The sequence below is a fragment of the Myotis lucifugus genome, unplaced genomic scaffold (assembly GCF_000147115.1).
Source record: "Myotis lucifugus unplaced genomic scaffold, Myoluc2.0 scaffold_46, whole genome shotgun sequence".
In the NCBI taxonomy this organism is placed as follows: domain Eukaryota; kingdom Metazoa; phylum Chordata; class Mammalia; order Chiroptera; family Vespertilionidae; genus Myotis; species Myotis lucifugus.
Window position 1 is genome coordinate 3,307,357 of NW_005871094.1, and position 17,696 is coordinate 3,325,052.

Sequence of the window (17,696 nt, forward strand, 5' to 3'; positions counted from 1 at the left end):
CTACTGGGTTTTGAAATGACATGTTATTTTGTTGTTCATCATGTTGTTTTTACCAATTTGGCTAATGCTAGTGTTGGCAGCATTAGACGTCCAAGACAGGATAGACTATTTCTGTCCTTGATTAAACACAGAAGCCCAGATGATTGAATCTATTTGGAGAATGACAAAAAACAGACCTTCAGAGTTGGGAGTGACCTCAGCAGTCATCTGGCCCAACCATGTGGTCTATGCTTGTGTCGTTTACACATCTGCAGGTGGCTGTTCAGTTTCGGGTCCCACACCCACACAAATGTTTGTGAAAGGGCACTCAACACCTTCTGAGGCAGCCGAGCCAATCTCTGAAGGATCTGACCATCCTACATTAAGTCATATCTGTCTGCCCTGATCTTGCCAACTTTACAGTCATTCTTGTATGTGTCAGCACTTCAAGTATTAAAGACATCGCCTTTGGCTTCCTTGAAGTCTTCCCTTTTCCAGGCTAAATGTCTGTCCCCCGTTTTTTAATGATTCTTTAAATAAGTGAATTGAATAATTTTACAGTTCTCATACTTTAATAAAAACATCCTGGTTATTCTGTATCTCCCTTGAAACGTGGAATGCAGGACCACACACAATAAATACTGCAGAGGGGAAAAAAATACAGAGGGGTCTGGCCTGTCTAGAGAGAGCTATCCACTCCTTCGCTCTAGATGCCATGCTGCTTGCACGTAAGGCTAAGGTGTTCAGGGGGCGGGCCGTGGTTTTATGTTCTACTTGAACTCATATAGAGCTCAGAGTCAACTAAAAGTCCTACAAAGGTCTTTTTGGAAAATTTTATAAAGCTAACTTCTATATCTTTCCCAAGTAATTGACACAATATTCAATAGAACTTGGACATTGCCTTCAGGAAAAGACTGAGCAGCAGAAATGTGAACTACATTTGTTTATGTCTAGGTTTCTGTTATGTACCCAGTTTCCCACAATCTCTCAAAGGCTGCCAACAGTAACTTCACAATTTCATTCAAGAGATCTTTTAGTTCTCTAGAGCCTCAAAGACTGGCCCTGAGTCCTGTCCCCACTACTTACTATGTGACCAAGAGGTAATTACTTAAATTCTGTTGGCCTGTTTCTTTTTCTATAAAATGGAGATAATAGTACCTAGAGCATGAGGTTGTTGGGAGTATTGAATAGATTAATGTAGATAAAACTCTTCGACCAAGAGCACATAAAACTCACTCAATATTAACATAAATAATAAACACAAATAATAAGTATTCATTAGCATTTGATTTGTCCAGGTTAAGAAGCTTAATTATAGCAACAAGTTACTTAAAAGCTAATTCTATCCATCTTGAAGTCCAATTTCCATTTATCAGTTATTTTTGCTTTTCCATCTGACAATTCTTCTCCTGATTGGAGGACGCAATGTCCTTTGGATGTGGCCAGGCACTACTGACTAAGCGCCAGGAGGTGTTCACCTTCAGGGTAGGGAGTCAACATCTGGCTGCAGCTGCATCTACAGTTATGGGCTGTCAGGGCTGCATGGATGCCTAGACTCTGGCCAAGCCCAGAGAAGGGACCAGAGAGATAGTCAAGACTTAGAAGGATAGTTCTTCCCTATGGAACCCGACTTTAATAAATTATCACAGCAAACATGAAAAAAAGACTTTGTCTAAAGGAACTGATGTGTAAGGAGGAAGGGAGTGTAGCGAAGTAGACTTAAAATTATTTCCAGCCGTGGCATCATCTAAGGTGAACAGAGCTCGATCTGCAGGAGGCTCCATGTGAGGCAGCGCCACTCTCCTGTACTGTGAACATGACTTTCATCGCCAGGAGAGATCACCGCCTTCAGGTCTTCATTTGGCAGGTGGGGTGAAAGCAACCACAAGCAACACTGATGGAGTATTTCAAAGCATTTTAGGGCTTTTGAGCTGACACTAACTGTGTTGTGTGACACTAACTGTGGCAGAGAGAGCTACTATGTATCCATGAAAAGAGGTAGGAATCAGATCCTGAAGAAATCGGACTCATGGTCTGAGGTTCAAAGTTCTACAGTGGTTTCCCCTCATCAGCAGGGGACACGTTCCAAGACCCCCAGCGGATGCCTCAAACCATGAATGGTACCCTAAACAGACCTTGTTTTTTCCTATACATATACACCTTTTCACTTACAGGAAGCACTGTACAGCTTCTCTTTTGTATCCAAATTACCAGCATCTTCCACTGCTCTTGTGTTTGGGGGCCATTACTAAGTAAAATTAGGGTGACTGGAACCAGGCACTGTGACACCACGACAGCGGATCTGTAAGGGCTACTTACCAAGTGACTAATGGGAGGGTAGCACATACATTCACTGAACAAAGGGATGAGTCACATCCCAGGCAGGACAGAACAGGGTGCTGAGATTTCATCATCCTACTCAGAACAGTGTACACTTTAAAACTTATGAATTGTTTGTTTCTGTAATTTTCTATTTAATACTTTTGGATTGCAGTTGCCTGCAGGTAACTGAAACCATGAAAAGCAAAACCAGAGATAAGGGTGGACGGACTACTGTACTAATATCCCGAAGTCTATCAAAGGCATTCTGGACAAATTCCACCAAGAAAGTAAAAAACAACAACAACTGCTTTATTATAGAAATAGATAATTTCATTATGTGTAGCAACCGAACATTGCCAAACTGTGCCATTAAAAAAAAATAAGCAGCCATGGCAGGTGTTGCTTAATAGTTAGAGCATCGACCTGAGCATTGGAGGGTCAAGGTTTGATCCCCAGTCAAGGGGACGTGCCTGGGTTGCAGGTTCAATCCCTAGCCCTGGTCGGGGGAGGAGGGGCATATAGGAGGACACCACTCATTGTCTCTCTCTCACATCAATGTTTCTCTTTGTCTCCCTTTCCCTCTCCCCTCCCTTCCACTCTCTCTAAAAATCAATGGAACAAATATCCTCACTCCTTTGGTGAGGATTTAAAAAACACACACCAAAAAGACAAGTACAGTAACTTAATGGCAAGATAAAACTTACAACAAGTGAGGTAAAACAGTTTAGATAGCAGCACACTGCACATTTCGCTTGACTGTAATCTATAGCAAAAAGATAACACTTTAGTAAAGCAACATGAAAAATCATGCCCAGAGTTCTACTGAAAAGCTGGCTTGTGAATTCTTGGGGCTCACTGAAGTTTATGAAGTTTTCTTAACAAGAAGGAGTACACTGAGCAAAGAAATGCTGAGAATGGCAAACAATGACAACACAAACAACCAATGAGCTCTTAAATGTCAAATGGAAATCTGCAAAAAAGCAAGGCTGACAGAATCTGCTGTTTGGGAGATTATAGTCAAGATAGGTTACTACACACACACACAAGCACACACACACACACACACACACACACACACTTGCACAAACCCTTTTAGAGGCTCCGTAGTGTATATTTATCTTTGGGATTGCTTCGTTTCGGCAGAACACATATTGTGGGCTTTAAAACTATTAGCACTCAATCATTTTATTAAGGTATGCACTTTGAGCTGTTTTTCTAACACTGGGGCTGGGCCACATCAGATCATTCACAACATGCTTGTTCCTCTTATAGCCTTTGCATAAAGCTGGGCTTTCTATGCTAAACTGATTGGTTTATGAGGAAGCTGAATCTTGGTCTCAGGGGCAAGCCCTGCTTATTAGATAAACCAACAGATACTTCCAACTTTCCTTTGTTTATTCCACTAGAGACTGGAAATCTAGAAGTCTGCCTTCCCAGCCTAGCTTAGTGGTTAGAGGTGGCTATATGTCACCGTATGGCCAATGGTCCTCTAAGCTAGAGGTTCTCAACCTGTGGGTCGCAACCCCTTTGGCGGTCGAGCGACCCTTTCACAGGGGTCACCTAAGAACATCCTGCATATCAGATATTTACATCATGATTCATAACAGTAGCAACATTACAGTTATGAAGTAGCAACGAAAATAATTTTATGCTTGGGTCACAACATGAGGAACTGTATTTAAAGGGCCAGAAGGTTGAGAACCACTGCGTCTAAGCAGATTTTTCTTTGGCAACTTGACCTAACTATGGGCTAATTCTGCGGCTCACCTTTTGACAGGGAAGCGAAACAACCCTAAAGCATGGATTGTTGCCACTAAAGTTTTCTGGGTTTTATGCTCAAAAGCATCTTTAATCCCACATGTTCATCCTTCCCTAGTGCTTGGCCAGCTCCTTTCCCTTTCTCAGCAACTTCCCCCAATTCATGTTGCTCTCCCAGACTCTTTGTCCTTCCTACTCTCCATTACTCCTCTCTTGAGGACCTCAGATTCTTATTAAGACTTCAAAAAATTCTCAACACTTGCTTTCTCCATAGTCTTGCTTCCCATTAAGTCTTTCATGTGCCATAATCTGACTTCTGCCTTTGACACTTTGTTAAATAACTATTCCGAAGATCATCACCAATGATAGCCTACTGCCAACTCCATTGGGCGTTTCCCAGTATTAATCTCATTCAACACGGAAAGGCCATTTCCTCCTTGTAATTCTGTTTTCTTTTGCCTCATATGGCACCCTGTTCTTCAGGGTGTCCTTTCACAGCTCTGACACTCTTTTCATAGTTTCCTTCTCTGGCTATCCTTCCTTTAGCCCCCCCGTAAATGCTGGTGTTCCCGAAGATTTTTTTCTACTGGTCGCTCTCACTTGTCATTCTATCTGTTCTCTCTGAGTGAGCTCATCCATTTTCATGGTTTTCGCTATTATCTAAGAATTGATGATTCCTAAATTTTATTTGATCAACTGTTTGCCAGCTATCTTTACCAGTACATCCCACAGGCATCTCAAATGCAATGAGCTCAAAACTAAACTCATTATCCATCTCTACCATCTGCCCTTTATCCTGAATTCTCTCTCGGTGGCATATCAATGTCGGAATCTCAGCTGCAAACGTAAGAGTAATCGATTCTCTTCCTTCCCTCACTCCCCTCAACAAAGACTAATGTCTGCCCACTTTATTGCACGAATGTTTTCTTAACATATTTTGTCTTTTCTATATCTATTTTCTTGGTCTAGCTCCCTCTCTTCCATGGACTACTGGGACAGTCTCCTGACTGATGTCTTTGCCTTATGCCTTGTCCCTACTTAATTCAATCCTCCATATTTGGTTAATTAAATGTGAGTGAGGCAGTATTATTTATCTAAGACACACATTTGGCTAAATTAATTTTTTATAAAAATCAATGATTTTTTAAAATTAAACAGAACAAGTGATTTAATTGGCCGACATAACAGGACAAATAATTCACATAATAACAGATTAATAAAGATCAGGAAAGAGAAGCAACGACTTGCCATTTACAGCTATAACTTTCCCCTTAGTTTCTTGAGTAGATGCCAGGGACAGAGTGGAAATAGGGAAGCAGTTCATTATAGCTGGTCTCCTTGGCTATTCAAAATCTTGCAAAAGTATAGCTTAAAGTGATTCCGGTCAATCCCTACAGCCCATTCCCTATAAATTGGGTTGCCTTTAGAAGTCACTTTAATTTCATGAGGCCATCTTGCTGCAGCTGAGACTTGGGGTGCCTCCTCTCTTTTCTACTGACATAAAATCCCTGGCATATCAAACACCCTGCATCTCACAAGGAAAACCAACACACTAGCTGTCATGGAGAAGCAATCAACGTAGGTCATTAGGATGTCTCAAGTGGTCCCACATCCTAATATTAACCAGACTGAAATCTGTTTAGGTCTTAAAATCAGTCAAAATTGGACTCATTCAGACCCAGAAGAGCATCTGTTTTCAAGGATGCAGCTGCTACACTTTTAATGGCAACTTACTGTGACTTGTTTAATTGATTCATATGAGGATGTCCTTGTGCATCTGCAATATTATCTAAAATTGTTACAATATTAGCTTAGACTGGGATCAGCTGTCATCAAAGTGATAAATTGAAAAGGGAAAGATGGTTATCACAGCAGGAAAAGAAAGGTTAACTCTGCAAATTCAAACTCTTTAGAAGATGGAAAAGAGACAATGAGGAATGATCCCATGAGATTTTCTCACTGGAAAACATTTCGGAAGATCACATTTTGGTGCAATCATTATTTCTGACTCTTCTTCCTATTTGTACAGAGAAATGACAGTCACTACAAAATGATCTCTGCTTCAACCTGGGTAAAATTATTTAATTTCCAGTCTTCAGTTTTCTAATTTAGAAAATTGTGGTAATAGCACCTTCTTAACTCCTAGAACAATGTGTGATTAGCTTTTGTAAATAATTTTGAGATCCTTTGATTTTGTTACCTGGATGACATTTTTTAAAAAGTGAGAATGGGAATCCTGATTAGCCCTGTGACATTAAGAACTAATGGGGCTTACAGAGTCAATGGGGCTGTGACAAGAAGACCCTCCGTCTCACCTCTTTCCTCCTGTTAAGTGCCTGTGGGATATGCTACTGCCAAGCTCAACACCAGGTTACAATGTAAGTGTTAGGCACTATAAATTCACAGTTCCAAGGTGCAATTTTAGTGTCAGCTAGCTCTATCCTCAGCCTTCTTATTTTCTCTGTACCACAATCCCTACTTTTTATTCATTCCCTTGAATTATTTACAAACTTATAAAAGCTAACTTTCCTCCACCCCAGTGTTTTGTGCACAGCAGGCACTTTATAAGTGTTTGTTAAACAAATTATATATAGATAAACCTACTAGTTTCTGGAATGGATACATGACCTCCACATGCTGAAGTATCTACTGTCTTATTAGCATCTAATTTGAATTTTCTTAGGATAGAGATGTCCTTTCTTTCTTATCTAAGTCAATGGCTCCAAATTAAAATTTCATGGTGACACTTTTTGATCACTTTCTCCTTCCTGAGACATATTTTTAAACACCCAGATATTCTTTGCAAAAGTCCTAGCTTTAGCCAGTACTACCAAGCCATTTATTTAGACACTCATTCCCATCCTCCAGTCTATAACCTAGTTTTAAGTTCTTTTGTTCTGTTTCTACATAAGATGGATGTCATCTAAGAAACACATTTGGTGGGTTCTCTTTATTTTGCCTCCTATTTCAGAGGCAATGGTTCTTTTGTTCCCAGATAATAACTATTTCTTTCCAGCCCAGATTTCCTCAGAAATTCTGGGTTGAGCTAGCAAAGCCAATGGATTTTTGAAAGCCAAAGTGCCGACTCAGATTGTTCCTTGACCTATAGAATTAGGATTGCAAACAATGGGGACACAGGACACATTGTTCAGATTAGATTCCAGACCTGCATCCACGGGCGTAGCCAGCGCTGGAAGTACAGCTCCTCTCTCAGACACAATGCTCATCAGTGGATCCCTCGGTCTAATGGCTGTGCTGGGATGCTCAGCCTTTCACTGCTGTCCTGGAGGGGGGCTCTTTCCACTCTTACAGGGGAAGAAGGGCAAATGGAAGGGATTTTTTTAAAAATTGGACTGGGGAAAAGTAGATGAAATTCATTATCAAGAAGGAAACAAGATAAGGATGGGGGTAAGGTGAAGGTGTCTTATTTATATTTGCTTTGCTTGGTTCTATTCACCTAATTGATAATATATTGATGGTAAAAAAAAAAATGCTTCCAGTCGCTACAGCAGGCAAAGACCTACTTCCTTGTCTATGGGACTATTTGTTATTTAGATGACCATGTACTACACCTTCCCCTTATTAATCACAAGACTACGGGCAACACAACTTCTTAGCGTTCTCTGTAATATCTCCTTCCCATTCCTTTCTCTTTCTCTTCTCCAAAATGCCTTGTTTCCCTAATTATAGAGAGTAACTCTTTGGGGAAGAACAGATATGCTTGTCCCTCTCACTGCCCAGGTAATGACATCTGTATGAGAATGTATTATTATGAGGCCAAAAAAACCCAAACCAAACAAAACACCCAAAGATCATATTTTTATAAAGAACCTAACTTCAGGGATGTTGCTTACGAGTAATTTTCATCTCCATGAAACCATTCTCTTTCCTGCAGCTTCCCAGATAAATAAAATGTATTCTTTTACTTCGTATTTCCTCTGGAATACATTTCTTAACAACTCTAAGCCTCATTTTCCACATTTATACAGGTTATGTTGCTGTGAGGCCACTAGGGGACTGGCCCCTCCCAAGGTGCCCACAGAGCTGGAGCCCATCTTCTCAACTCTGGCACCTCTGCGTCCCTTTTGCGGCCGGAAACATTTCATCTCACACTGGATTTGCCTAAGTCAACGATTCTTGGTGCGCTGCGAGAATTTTTAAAACATTCCAACACCTGACTATTTGGTCAGGAACACTAACCTCTTTTCCCTTAGATTATAAAATAAAATAATGACAACAGCCAATACAACAATAGCCATCTGGTGTGAATGAATCAAAACTATACTTATTTTTTTTGTCGATGGACAAAAATATATTTTTTGATGTGCCGCAGAATTTTAGAAATTAGTTTACGTGTGCCACGAGACGGAAAAGGTTGAAAATCGCTGGTAGAGTGTGAGATCCATGAGAACAAAAGCAATATGTTATTCTTCCTGGAGCCTTTCATAGCCGTGGCTCTTCTTACACTCAGCAATAATGCCTGTTGAGTTTAATCTTTAAGGACAAATCAAAGAATTTTATATCCTTTCCCCCCATTATATCTTCACACAATGCCTTTGACCTAACGTCTTCCAAACAGTTCACTAGCCTGGAACATTATTCCACTTCGGGGTAGGAAGCTAAGCTCCAGAAAGGCTACAAGCGTCTGAGACTGAAGAATGGTTCCAAATATTGACCCATGTGGTGGGAACAAAGGAGATACGTGTGCGGCACACCGTGAAAAGCAAAACAAAAATAAAAACCCAGGTGAAAAGAATAGCTGAGCCAGGATGGACGGGATGCAGCACTGTCCGCAGAGGGAAAACCACATCCCCTTAATTAGGTGATAGGGCTTGCTGGTAGGTCACCAGTCGCGCAGGCCCAGGGCCTCCGGGACGGTTGGCGTTAGGCTCCTGCTCTGTACAGTGCAAACCAGCACAGACACGTTTTCACACGTTGTGAGCATCAGAACAGACCTCAGCCTCTTTTGGACCTGGGGGGAAACATTAATATTGATTTTTCTTTTATTCCGAATAATCCTCACTGATGCTTCATGAAAACCTAATCATCTACTAAAAAGACATGTAGTGAGGCCAGATCAGCTCCTGCTGGAAAGGGAAGTTACTAGAAATGGGGGGAAAAGCTAAAGAACAGCTCGTCCTCCTGTGAAAGGCACTATTGTGGAGCCGTATTAGGCGGGAAGCCTTTTGTGTTTCTGTAAAACGCGCTTTAAAGAGCATCTTAAAATGTTAACAAATACTTAACTCGATATTTCAGGTGAATAAGTAACACAGATGTAAGTTTTAACAGAATTTTAGAGGCAAAAATATTATATGGCAAAGGGATAACATTTATCCATGTTATTAAAACAGCAGCCTCCCAGCTTCAGCATTTGTAAACCTCACCAAGAGTCTTAGGGAGCGGCACAGTCCCTGTGTAAATTAGAAACACTAGGCCCATTTACTCACGGTGAAACTGAGGCCAACAGAATAAAGCACGTTTTCCAACATGACACAGCAAATAAGTGCCACATTCCTATAGGCCTTTCTTCCGTTTATCTTTTTGAGTTTCCTTGTGTCAGGCAGCTGCATCATTCAACAATTTAGAGCCAAGCTGAGAAAGAATCACTACCTTCTTGACTGAGAGCAAGTACAACCTCACTTTTATCCTTGTACCCCCAGAATGCCATGCAGTTCCGGAACCAGCAGGTAACTATCAAGTACAGTGAACAAGAAGGTGCCCTTTGGAGACAGACAGACCTGAGTTCAAATTCTGACTTTCTCTTGCATATGGGCGAACTTCCCTGTAACGTTCCCTGTAAAAGGAGGACCCCCACACCTAACTCCCAGGATTCTGAAGATTAAAGGAGAAAAGATATAAATGCTTAGAATAGCGTTTAACATGCAAATGCTTACTATATGGCAATCACTATTACTACTACTTCTATTATTTATTCAATACAAATGTATTCAATGAATAAATAACAAAACCCCAATGTGTTTCTCCTCCATTTATAGCTTTAAGTGGGCTTTGGAACAATTAGCTCTGTACATTCAAGGGTAAAGCGTCATGTGCTACTGTGACTCAGAGCAAACGTGGCCGAATCGTAGAAGCCCTGGTCACTCTGACCCGATCGCTGTGTGGACAACGCAGACAACCGACTTATCTGGAAGACAGAGTGGACCTTGCCACGAAGCCTCACAGTGTAGCCGGCACCGCTGCCTGTGAGGCATGCTGGAAGTCAGAAACAGGCAGAATGAAGTTGCTACCGTGTGGTCCAGGATTTGTAGGTGGAAATCTGGCTAAGAGAATTGCTGGTCAGTGAGAACAGCGTGCACTTCTCCAGTGTGTGGTGAAGGGAACAGTGGAGTCCTGCTCCTTTCGTCTTGCTGGTGACAGATACTCTGTGCAGCCTCAATTGACGAGTCGGTGCCAAACACACACTGACTAATGCCTTGTGAAGGTTACTAATATACAGCCATATTTCTGTCTTTATACATTAGTTACACATGAATACTGTTCACACATCCATTCCAGTCTTGCTATGTAATCCCTAGAATAATTAACAGTTCATATAGATGCTTCTAGAATCAAATTTCCTAAAAATCAAAAGATAGTCTTTTTTTTATGCCAGTTAAGGGTAAACTACATAGAAAAACAATAATTTATCTGTCAGGTGATTTTATAATTTCAGGATATTGCCTCAAACTCTAAGTACTTTTCTTCCCCTGAGTAAAAAGATATGAGTGTTCTCATTAATGATGAACCCAAGTGCCCTACCTATGACAACATTCCTTTCGGATTGACTACCTATGTGTAGGCTCAGAAAGTGGTTAAATCCTGACTCAACCTCTTTATATAACCTTGGGCAAACTGCTAACCCTGTGAATCAGCAACGGCAATCTCTGCCTAGGAGGAGCACTGTACGAATTCAATGAGATGACACACGTAAAGCATTAGCACCATGCTCGGCACAGTGAGCGCTCAGTAAATCTGAGTCACTGCTGCTGGACCTCCTGGGAGGACCTGGAAGACAGCAATGCCTACACTCATCTCATTCCTCAGGGAGACACCTTGCAAAACACTGGAGCCCGGCGGGCTTAGCTGTTCACAGGGCTAATGAACAGGAAGGAAATAACATGTTGATCTATGAAGACATTTACACTCTATAAAGTCATGACCTTTTGACCTTAAAGTAAGGAATTACAAAAGTATCAGAACTACAGAATTCTGGAAATGGTGAAGACAAGCAGGAGAAAAATGGGACTAAGGGTGGCAGGTTTAAATGTTATCTTTTTATCTACAAAAGGGGAGGAAAACCTTTCTCCAGAGTTGCCAATTTAATAAAGGAGGTGGTATTTCAGGCAGGCATGAGGAAGTGGTAGTTTATATTTATATTTGTATTTATATTTATAATCAGCGTCTGTTTTATGGTCACAGTTTATTCCCCTGCCAGAGGCACTGTGAGGAGAGCAGAGATGAAATACGCATGGGGGTGTGTCTATATGGTAGAGTAAGGGAGTCACGATTATGAAATCTATATAGCCGTGACATGTCGACCTGGAATGATAGGAATTATTTTCATTTGAGGAGACAGAAATTGTGTTATAAATTATTTCAATATGCACATAAAGACACTGTCAGGACTTCTATTAAGGCTAAAACAGTTGAGATGGCCTTATTTTGGAAAGATTTTTTTTAATATTTACTACTATAGAAGATGTGTTATTTTACTCGCTTTCTTGGGAATATATTCCCCTTGATAATACCCTAGGTTAAATTTACTATAGAAAGTAAGACAGGAAAATACCTTATGCCCCTGTCTACTGTCAACTCAGCATCATCTCCAGCCACTGCCTGGGGAAGAGGAATATCTATATATAATGCATACATACAATCTAGGAATATAGCTTCCTACTTCTTGCAGCAGGGTTTTGGGCTTAATTCTGGCAGTGAGACGTGGCAGGCAGAAAGGAAGGAAGGCGTTATTGTCCTTTGCGTGGTAGAAAGATGCTCGGGCAGAAGGCCTGGGAGGAGAGCGCGGCGGTGCTGCTTCCTCGCAGCAGGTGGCGAACCCCTGGCGCATTTTCTCGTTTCCTGTGAGCAGAAGCTAGTTTCCTTGCTCTTTGCTTCCATCCAACTGTTTTCTAAGCCCTTTAAACAATTTTTAAAATATCTAATTCCATGTGTTAAATTCCTTCTTGCTTGAAAAACCTAAAATTGGTTTCTGTGTTCCTGACTGAGCCTGGATGAATAAATATAACCTTCCCATCATGAGCTATTTCTGAGCTACAGCGACTCAGATCTCAGAGAACATCTGGAGCCGGAGGAGTGGGATGAAGGGTCGCTGAGGATGTGCCTCCTGGACACCTTACCCACAGGCTCGCTTTCCATCCCATATGCCCTCAGCTGTGATCACAGGTTTCTTCTTTCATTCCTATGTTCCCCTCATGAGAGAGCTCTTTGGATGCTATACAACAGCGTGGTGGCTAACAGTACAGACTGTGGAGGAGGCATATTGAGTAAGTTAAAATTCTGGTTCCACCACCTAATAACTTAATGTGTCCTCTCTACCTCAGTGTCCAGTTTGTAAAAATGAAGATAATATGGTTTTAAATGAGAGAGAGAGAGAGAGAGAGAGAGAGAGAGAGAGAGAGATTGATTCAGGCGTAGAGTATTTGATATTATTATTGTTGTTGAAATTACTTAGCATTTTTGGTTCAAATTTTATGTCCCAAGTCTTCCCATCCCTCATCATGAACTGCATTCCATTTGATAAGTTCTAATCATGGGATCACACCTATATTTTTCTCAAATGTCTGAAAATGTAATGTTTGAAAATTAAACATCCAGCTACTAGTACACCCAGTGTTTACTTCTTTGCTGTGTAAACTTCAATATGATGACATTCTCCAAAAGACTGTAATAATGTTTACTTTCCTGTGAATTCTTCCTTTTGGTCTAATTAAGTACTACAGGGCGTTTGGTCTCCATAGTCTTCCCTCTTGAGAAGAAAAATCATCCAAAAGACAAGTCAAAAACATACTTCTCATCTCACTGTAGCTGCATCAGATTCCCCATCACTACTGTCGCCATGTCAGTGGCATCCTTATGTGACGGAAGCACCACCCAGGGCCTGCATCTCATCACGCGGTCCATAGTGCATACTTTGCATCACTGTTACTTGCTTCTTCCTTTCAGGTTTTTTTAAGTCTTATTTTGAATGCTGTTTTCTAGCCTCTTCTCAGGGAGGTGGATTTCATAGAGTATTTCTCACACTTTCCCCATTAGCTGTGCTTTCTTCATTTGAGATATAAAACTCAAAATACAAGTGTAGGAATTTCTACAGGGTTTTAACTTATTTGGTGCTACAGATGGTCCATTTTGTGTTTTGCCATTATTTTAGATGAAAGCAGAATACACAGTAAGATGTTACTACGTAGTAAGGGAGGGAAGAGAAAAGGCGATGAAGTGACAGAAAAATATGTTTGACTTTAAAGAAGCAATTCTGATATTTCAAGTTTGTTTTCGTCACTTTATTTTATGTTTAAATTTTTAAAAAATGTGTTTTTATATTACAGTTGGCATTCAATATTGTATTAGTTTTGGGTGCTTAGACATTTATATACCTTATGAAGTGATCACCCACTAAGTCTAGTACCCATCTGGCACCATCCATTAGTTAACACAGTATTATTGACTACATTCCCTATGCTCTACTTGTTTTTATCAGGTAAAGAAACAACTTAATGAGAAGAAAGAGCAGTAAAGACTTTCTAACCCAGAAAGTAAAAAGCATGTCCACATAACACCGAAACAGAGTTTTAGAAGGAAATAAAGTACTTCAGATGAAAGATTGGTAAAAATCTGTCCTGTGAGAAAGCATACATCACAAATGGAGTGGGCAGACCAGCTGTCTCCAATGAGGGGTGCTGAAGAATGTAAAGAATATGAGAAGGAAAAAGTCAGAGAAAAGGAGTAAAATTTCTTTTCATTAAAAAGTAATGTGTTTTTAAGATCAATATCCCTGCTCTGTCCCTGGCTAAGCATGGTTCCCACTTTTATGCTTCAGTTTTCCATCTGTAAAGTGGGAATAAAGACGCTAGCTTTCGAATTAGCTCAGAAAGTGGCTGTGGGGATTAACCAATGGATGATTAACATTACAAATATATACAGTGCTAGAGCGTTTCTTCTGGGGACACATGAGAAATCAAAGAGCAAGGGAAGGAAATTAAAAATGGACAGGACATCTTCATTGCTTCCTTGGTACCCCTGGGCCACTCTTTTCAATGACGAGAGGAGGGATGCCCAACAAGTGATATATTTTTTACAGAGAGGAAGGGAGAGAGATAGAGAGTTAGAAACATCGATGAGAGAGAGACATAGATCAGCTGCCTCCTGCACATCTCCTACTGGGGATGTGCCCGCAACCCAGGTACATGCCCTTGACCGGAATCGAACCTGGGACCTTTCAGTCTGCAGGCCGACGCTCTATCCACTGAGCCAAACCGGTTTTGGCTGGGCCACTCTTTTCAATGACGAGAGGAGGGATGCCCAACAAGTGATGTAAACTAATTCGAGATGAGCTATGATAAGCAGGCCGACCGTGTTCCCCAAGGGTTAGTAAACAGTAATGATGAAGAGAGTGCAGACTGCCACTCGTGATAGAGAGCCAGCTAAACACCCTAGTAGTTTTTCATCTGTGAATTAATGTCCTTCATGGCGAGCATACACTAACCAGTAATGAGTCTCCTTAGAACTGCCCGGGGAACTCCCCTCCGCCTCTGCAAGAAGGCATACAGTTCACATGGAAATTAGCACTTTTAAGGAGGCAATAACTCCTTTCAAAGAAGTTTTGTTTTCAATTAGTTTCTGCAAACATCTTGCCTTATGAAAATTTGCCCCTTTTCTTCCTCCCTCCTCCCAATCTATCTTATAAAAATTAAAGGAAAACAAGGAAAAACAATCCATAAAATTTTATAGATAGATATATTTGATTTATTTAAGAGCCCAAGTATGAGCTGGGGATATTTAAAACAACCACAATGCTCAAGCCCTGTTAGTCTTCTATAACAATAAAGAGAAATGAATCTCTTACCGGTCAGGTCTTGCACATTAAGCCTGATGATTACGTCCCCTAAACCTTACCTGCCCTGAAGAATTAGAAAGCCGGCCTGGGCCTCCAAGACACATAATCATATTTCACCTCTCCAGGGCTTATAAGCATATAGCTCACAACAGACTGTACAATTGGGGCTCAGGCTCTGAACAGCCTCCCAGGGGGATCTTCATCTAGAAAAGATTTCTTAGGAGGACTTGTCAGGGAAGGCCACGCCGCCTGGCCTGGATTTTCTGTGTGCTCTGTGGTTGACAACCTTGAACCAGTGAAGGAAAACAAAACTAGGTTTAAAAGCCCGAGAGAAAAATATTGTTATTTCTTCAACTTAGCTGGCTTCCTTTTTTAATATAAAAAGTTAATACTGAGGAGACTGCATTGTGTTCTGCCATAAACAGAGAGATGAGCAGCCAGGGAAGTCCAAGTTCTATGACTAGGTCTCTTGCTAATTTTTCTAAAAGGGTTTGGGATTTATTTTCTTCCCCAAAGATTTATATACTGCCCATTTCCCTAAGCACCTGGAGTTCTTTCTCATATATTACCTCATATTAGCCCTGCAGATTTTAATTAAAAAGATTCCACAGGGGCATACATACATAATAAAAACAATCTCATAAAATAGAATGACAAGTCTCTGTTTCTCAACATAAGGTTCTTAACATTCATCCCTTCAAGTCGACCTACTCCTTTCTTCTTTTCCATCTTCAACATTTCCTAGGTAACTGTATTAAAAATAAAACAAAAACCTCTGGTCCATTTAACCACCTCCCTGCATTCATGTCTTATGCAGACCGTGGCCCACTAAGCTGTGGGCCTTAATGGCCTGGACCGTGTATCTTTTGTCCACTGGTGACTCCTCATACCCAAACCCATCCTGGCACAGGTGGGCTGACAACTGAGGTGACAGATGATGGAAGGACAATACCCTGTCATGATCAGTGCAAATTTCACCCTCCTATTTCCCTTCATGGGAGTTCTCATCTCTTTCTTTTTTGACACTTAGTAACATGGATTCTGCTCTAAAAATTAAGTATAAAGTCAGTCGTTTCCCCACATCCTCGGTACCACAGTTGCCCACAGTTTGGCATCCTTCATCTATATGTCACTGCCGTCATTTATTGCCTTCCTCAGCAGAAGCGCTCAGAAGCATGGCATTGCTTTTGTCCTGACTGTCTCTAGTCTGAAGAGAAGTTCCTAGGAGGGCGAGCTCCTGGGTTCCTCTGTGGAAAGCATTTGGTAGTTGATTTTATTAACAGGACTTACATGAGTCTGATGGTTTTCTTCCCAGTCACCTAGCATTTACTGAACGTAGAGAATACTCAGAAATGTGCTCTAACACTAAAAGGCATTCACAGCCCAGCTGGCATGGCTCAATGGTTGAGCGTCGACCTATGAACCAGGAGGTCATGGTTCGATTCCTGGTCAGGGCACATGCCTGGATTGCGGGCTCAATCCCCCATGTGGGGTGTGCAGGAGGCAGCCGATCAATGATTCTCTCTCATCATTGATGTTTCTATCTCTCTCTCCCTCTCCCTTCCTTTCTGAAATCAATAAAAATATATTAAAAACAAATAAAAGGCATTCATAGAGTTGTGTGTTTTTTAAAAAGAATTTTCTGAGCTTTTCAACGTTCTGAGCCCTTTAAATATGAAAACCCCATGACCACCTTTTCTGTGGTACCTGCTGCAGGGGAGTAAGATGAGGCACAACCTCGGGGAGTGACTGGCCCAGGGCCACCTGGTGAAGCAGAGGGACCACGGGAAGTGGCTATGGGTGCAACGTCCCTCCCCTGGAATCTCCTTGTATAATGCCTGCCGCCCCGGGATCCCCACGCCAGCCCGCCACGTGCAGCCTGTGAATGCTACTGCAGTCCTCTTCAGATCATCAGGCATCTGCTCTGAGAGGCTGAATGAGATGCCAGAGGAACATTAGCGCAGAATTTCCTAACTTTAGTGCAATTAAAATCTCAGCCACAGTGCGGAATTAATGCAGCCCTTTGCATTCTAAATACATATTTTAATTAAATGACACCCATCTGTAGAATATGAGACTGCATTTTTATTGAGGATTTCGCATTATATAATCTGTTCCTATGAAGCGTAAATGGCTTGGTTCATGTTTGCAGAAACCTCAGAAGAATTATATAGATCCCACATAAGCACATGTGGGGACACTCAATTTTGCTTAAATTTAAATCTGTTTCACTAGCATGCTAAGTGTTGTTTGTGTGATGAGATTTAGATTGTGTATGAACGTCTTGGATCGTTTCTGGGGAGCATCTGTGAGAAGGAAAGACAGGTCAAGGCTGGGACACCCCTGCCCTGGCTGGAGCCATGCAGTCATGAAGTAACTGAATGTGAAGCTTCACCTGAGGAGAAAGGGAGCAAACGCTTTCCTCTTTAGAGCTGTTACTTAGCATCTTTGCTCAATGTGGGTTCTGACCTGTATCTTCACATTCAGTGTGTTCTTCAAGAAGGGAAAGGCCTAGAGGAGGGAACCTGGATTTAGACATCCAGTTTTGTCTCCATCAAGCGGGAGAACG

The 17,696-nt window shown here is 41.3% G+C and overlaps 1 protein-coding gene across 1 annotated transcript in view; it reads right to left on the reverse strand.

The window, feature by feature from the left end:
- Positions 1-17,696, reverse strand: part of EXOC4 (exocyst complex component 4) — a 719,168-nt gene that overhangs the window by 66,334 nt on the left and 635,138 nt on the right. The window lies entirely within an intron of this gene.